We start from the raw sequence: 6,241 nt of genomic DNA, 5'->3' as shown, positions 1-6,241 counted from the left end.
TTTCTGATAATTAAACACTCAGCAACACTCAGAAAAAGGAAGCAAAATAATGGCTAGATAGAGAAGAAAAGAGAAGGGATTGGGAGAAGGTTAGAGATTGAACCAGTATATATGGTGGAGGGAAAGAGAAGCTGCCAAAATTTTAGAAAATGGGCAGTGTGCAAATAATGCAAATTTGGTGTATTTAAAAATTACAACAACAACAACTAATTCACAAGCCGGTTCGGAGAGCAGAGACGGCAAACTTGCACTTTTACCTGGAAAGAGACTATTTTCGATATACCCTCGGCTCAAGGAAAATCATTTCAAATTAGTCTAAGAGAAATAACGTAAGTGAAAAAGTAATGACAAATACTAAGCAAAGCATGACAAATCATTTTGAAAAAGAAAGTAATACGACCATCAAAGTTAAAAAAAAAAAAAAAAAAAAAAAAAAAAAAAACTATAAGTAGTACAGAAAAACAAGAAACTATAAGAACGGTGTATTTAAAAATTAAAGAAACAAAAATAATGTCATTGATAGTTCATAGTTTGAGTGGGGGAACGGTGAAGGAAAATGGCTAGGACTGAGAGACAGTGGCATGTGCTTTTGTTCGTCGTTTTTTGCTAGGAAGGGTCGGCGCTGAAATTTTTATTTTGTACGAACAATTAGGGGAAGATAATTACTATATTATACTAGTTATAAAGTAATTCATCAATAGTTATATTAAATATTGTAGGTCTAGACAGACAATGTGTTCCAAGTTAAATGGATGAAAAAGAGTAGAATGCAGTCAAAAAAGAGTTGCAGAAAATTGTCTGGTAGGTGTTCCCATTTGTCTAAAATTATTAACGTTTTGCTTACAAGGCCATGTGTTCAAAGGTGAGGTTAAATTTCTAATACGGCCAAAACTTAAAAAGGCTAAAGCATCAAGGTGTCTGTACGTGGACATAATTCACTTGGTTCTGTCACTGTTACTTTATATCGTATCTAATAAAAAGATTAGAAGTTCTACACTTGTCAATTAACGGGGATAAAAAGAGTAGTATTATTGTGGAGGTGAGAAGTGGTGGTTTTAACTTTTCATACTTCTTGTACTGCTAATAATGAAATGTAAAGTGCACTTGTAACCATTAAAAAATAAATGATTCAGGCACCTAACGTTCTCTTCGTTGTTTTAATCCCTGTCACGACTAGAATGTCATGTACATTACAAATAAAATTACAGAACTTATTCTTCCTTTATAGATAAATATGAATGGAAAAAAAGAAAAAAAAAAGCGATAGCTCACTGCTAAATGGTTTTCAGGTGGTGTTTGTGAGAGGGGAAAGAATCGACTGTTGCACATTAATCGATTTAGAAGGTCAGTTTATAATTTTAAGAAATTTCACGACATTACAACTTTCACCCTAGATTTTAAAAAATGAAAACGAGACTATTTGGTAAAGTTCAAGGTAAATTTGGATTATTTCGTAGAGTAGACATAGTTGAACCTTTTCCCTTGTAAAAAATATACTAAGTTGTTGTTCTCGTTTATCGGCTTTTGACTTTGGATCATAGTTCGAATTTATGTGGCAAGGTGCTCATGTTAACTTAAATTATTATTTTTGACTTATTTTAGATATTTTCGCTTAAAAACAAGTACGAAAACATTTTTTTCATTTTACCCAAACACTACAAAAACATGCTTAAAAGATCTAAAATGTTCAATCCAAACATGTGCCTAATTAATAAGGTAAGTCTAACTTATTTTTTAGGATATTTATAGATTTGGTCCCAACTATTGGGGTAAATCTAAACTATTTTGCAAAATTTTGGGATAAAAAATTGGAAATTTTTCCCTTAATAAAACTTAACTACGTACTCCATGACATAGCTTAACTATAGGGAACACAGTTACAAACATAAAAATTAATCCTTTTCCTTATTCAAGGTATCCCCAATCCTCAAGAAACCTTTTTTTTTTTTTTCTTTTCTTTTTTTTTTTTTTTTGACAAATGGAAAACAACAGGTTAGCTGTTTTTTTTCTGCCCTTTTCATTATCTTTCTTACTATTTGACTTCGTTTGTAGCACTTAACTTTAAACTCCCAAAATCCGACCGTTTGCACCAAGCAAAACAGACATCCTAAACGTGTAACATTAATTGCTAATTGACACATAAGCACTACTTGAGTTATGGGAGCAAACAAGCTGCCAAAAGATGATTCTATATATGGTAAATATTCTTATAACCTAAACCTTTTAATTATTTACACCAAATTAGTGAATCCAAGTATTTCATATGGTCCATCTTTGTAGTTTACGTGACACACTTTCTTTTTAAATTGTTCCAAAATAAATGACATATTTTTAAATTTAGAAACAATTGACTTTACACTTTTCATTTTATCCTTAATGAGAATAATTTATAACTACACAAATGTTATGCCCACAAATTTTGAAAGTTTTATAGCCACATAAATGCTATAACTAAACGTTTTAGATTATAAATTTCAAAATTCTTAATTTCCTTCTTAAGCTCCATGACAATTCAAATATATCATATTAGTTGATCAAACAACGAGATCGAGTATCGGTTTACGAGATATCTTATTTTTTGAGTCACATAAGCTTGTATGTTTAGGTGGTTTAGGACACAACAGAAATAACTTGATCTCCATAAGGCGAAATCACAACAATCACATCTATGTGAATAGCAGGGAGCATCATAAGAATATTGTTCTGCTAGTTCAGAAAAATTATTTACACAAACACACAAAGCATACTGCAACTATAATTTTGCAGTGATAAGAAAATAATAAAATATACATATATAGACTTAATAATTAAGAAGAAAACTTGTAGTAGCATAACATGTGGGCGATTAATAAGAGACAAATAAGCCTCAACATTATTACAAGATTTTTGACAAATTTAGTGATTTGAAAAATCGACAATCCGACAAACAACACTCTTCCTCCATTTAAGCCTCTCCCTGGCAGTGGAACTGCTATTTTTAAATATTTAAATCAACACCGACAACAGCACAAATTAAGGAGTTTTGGTAGTAAATCATATTTTCCTCATTAACCGCATGTCAAAACATTGCATGTTCGTAATTTCAACCTTAGTTGCTCAGTTTCACACACACACAGAGACAAAGGAGTAATAAATGAAGAGCCTGGAAGACATGGTCAAAAAAAGGGGTCCAACAGTTTGTTTTCATTTTGTAATCTTTTTGTTCGACTCGTGGCAATCACAATAAACGGCTAATTCAGAATACTTCCTTCGTTTCATAATAAGTGGATTTTTAGCTTATACACACTCTTTAAGAAAATTATTCACTTCTAAAAAGTAAGAAGTATTTTTACTAACTTACTCTTAATCAAATGTCTTAAAAAAGAAGTAAATCTTTAATAGTAGTATTTTCCTCATTAATTATTCTTGAGCCGAGGATCTATCGGAACAAAAGCCCTACCATCACAAAATGTAGAAGTAAGGTCTGCGTACATTCTATCCTCCCAGACCCCATCTCGTGAGATTATACTGGTCATGTTGTTGTTCATCAGTAATTAACCGCATGTCAAAATCTTGCATGTTCATAATTTCAACCTTAGCTGCTCACTTTCACACACACAGACACACAAAGACAAAGGAGTAATAAATGAAAGAGCCTGAAAGATGGGGTCAAAAAAAGGGGTCCAACAACAGTTATGTTTCTTTTTTATAATCTTTTTGTTCGACTCGTGCCAACCGCAATTAACGGCTTCTACAGAAAAATAGGTATAGAGAGAGATAGATACTTCCTCCGTTCACGTTTATTTATTCATATTTAAATGGGTATTGGATTGATCACATTATTACTATATATAAGGGACAATAAAAGAGCTTTTGTAGTCCTCACAAAGCTTTCCCAAAAAATATCAAAATTTTCAATTAATTACTTTTAAGTCCTGATCTTATTTTTTAAAGTCAAATTTATTTTTTGTTCTTATGGTCTACTTTTTAAAAATTCGTCGAACATTCGCCTATTTACTTGTTTTTCCGAGATCGGTACCTCGTCAGAATGCTCGCCTTGCAATTTAGATTCGCGTCACAGAGGGCCCAATCGGAGGAAGTGCTTTCACTGCAAGGATTTTTTCTGCACCTGCGCCGAACTTGAGACCCCAGTTAAAGGAGAAACGCCTCATCCGTCGCACTTTATTTTTTCTGTTGCTTTCTTCTATTGATCTTATCTTATAACCTAAAAAATAGTCATTTCTTCGCTAGATATTCTTGCTTCTTGTTGCTCTTTGTTTTCTTCTTTTTCATTTGTTGCTTATTATAAATTTTTTACATGTAAGCATTTCTTTTACTTTATATTTGTATTATGAAATTTGAGAATTTCAGAAAATTGTTTGACTCATATGTAGGCATTTCTTTTACTTTATATTTATACTTTAATGAGCTCATACGTGTTTACCAAGATTAGTACAAAAATGATTTTCAGATAGTTTTAAAAATTATTAAATGATGCCATATTTTTGAAAATGAAGACAATATTATTAGTCAAGATCGGGTTATAGTAAGGCGGAATTAGAGTGTCAGTCACCGATTTGATGGGATTCGGTAGCACTTTGGTTCAAATTCTGTATTTATCTTAAAAGTTCATTAAATATGTATAAATTATTAATTTAGAACTAAATAACTTAAAAATTAGGATTCGACACTCATATATTTTAAATTATAGCTCTGCATCTAATTTGAAGTAATAATTTCATCAAAATGAAAGTTTTTTGATTTGGCGAGCATACTGAATAACTAGTGAATTACAACTCTATTGTTAGACAATTGGGGCATTGGTCTTTGCGCGTTAATGCTTTTTTGCTTGTTGGTTTCATTATCATAAAGCGGCGCCAAAATTGGTTTGGTTTCAAGATATAGAATCTATGCTGAATCACCATTTAATTAAAGGAGCGAAATGAAAATTTTGATAATATATATTGAAAATATACTTATTTGAAGTTTAATTATTACTAACAAAAATTATATTTCTTTAACTAAAATATTACTTTTTATATCTGGAGTTGGGCCCGGGCTTAGCACGGGCCTCGTGAAACTAGTAACATTTAATAAGGGTGAATTTGAAAAGATAAGGTTAATTCTTTCTTATTTTGATAAATGAACACTCTTTTTGACCAAAATAAAAAATGCTAAGTGAACACTCTTTTTTATCCGGAGGGAGTAATAAATAAAATGATAATTCTACTAAATCACCTCTTATTAGTAATTTACTATATAAGTCATCGGCTTCAACTTAATAAAGGCGTGACTAGTGCCCAATCAAACCCAAACACACATCAAACGCTATCTCAAATGATATCAAACGCGCCAAAATATCCAACAAAAGCGAGCATAGGCTTATATTTCAAATTTAGATAATTTCCCGGAAAAATTTATTTGAGTTTCCTTTGTTTTACGGACTATCCAAAATAACCTAGCGCGAGAAAATACCAACAAGGCCACACGTACAATAAAATATCATATATACGTATGCCGGGCCAGAGGAAATGGGATCGCCCGAAACACAACGTACACACACACAATCGAGGTAGAGACACCCACAAAACATGTCCACGGATCTCTAAACGGACGTACGAGAATCATATGGCGGGCCCCCGCCGTACCCGCGAACAATATATCTGAATGCAACGAGACGAATATATATATACCAAAAGTATAAGCTACGGAATGAGAGGAGCACTCCAAAAATAACGAAGGGTGTCCTAAACGGGTGGATCACCGAGCCGAACGGTTCGTTTCTGAACGTTTAAACGACCCGGAGAAGGAGGTCGATACGAAATATGTCTTGAGTAGGCAAAGTATGTACGTAAAATAAATGCGAACAATAATCGAATCGAAGTAAGGAGAATAATACATATCCAAAAATATCAAAATGTTTATTTTCAAGTCTAAATTATGCATAGGGCACGGGAAAATATGGTCGCTTGCTTTATCGATGGCGCCCGTAACACAAGACAACACCGAAAGTTTCAAATCTCGAATCCCCGTCACACATCACAACAACACGAAACGCCCGATCACGATAACGCCAAACATAAGTGGAACCGGCCCTCGAGCGAGGTACGGTGGAACTATAAACACGAGCGTAACACCGCGATGTATCTGGGCGCGCACGCACAACGAGCCGGCCGGGGAGCCGGCGAACGATATCATAGTAGGCACGAGCGGGTAGTGAGGAATCATATGCATAAAATAATTATTATAAACCCGAAGGATA

The sequence above is a fragment of the Lycium ferocissimum genome, chromosome 12 (genome assembly GCF_029784015.1).
Source record: "Lycium ferocissimum isolate CSIRO_LF1 chromosome 12, AGI_CSIRO_Lferr_CH_V1, whole genome shotgun sequence".
Taxonomy (NCBI): Eukaryota; Viridiplantae; Streptophyta; class Magnoliopsida; order Solanales; family Solanaceae; genus Lycium; species Lycium ferocissimum.
This window is presented reverse-complemented; position numbering follows the sequence as displayed.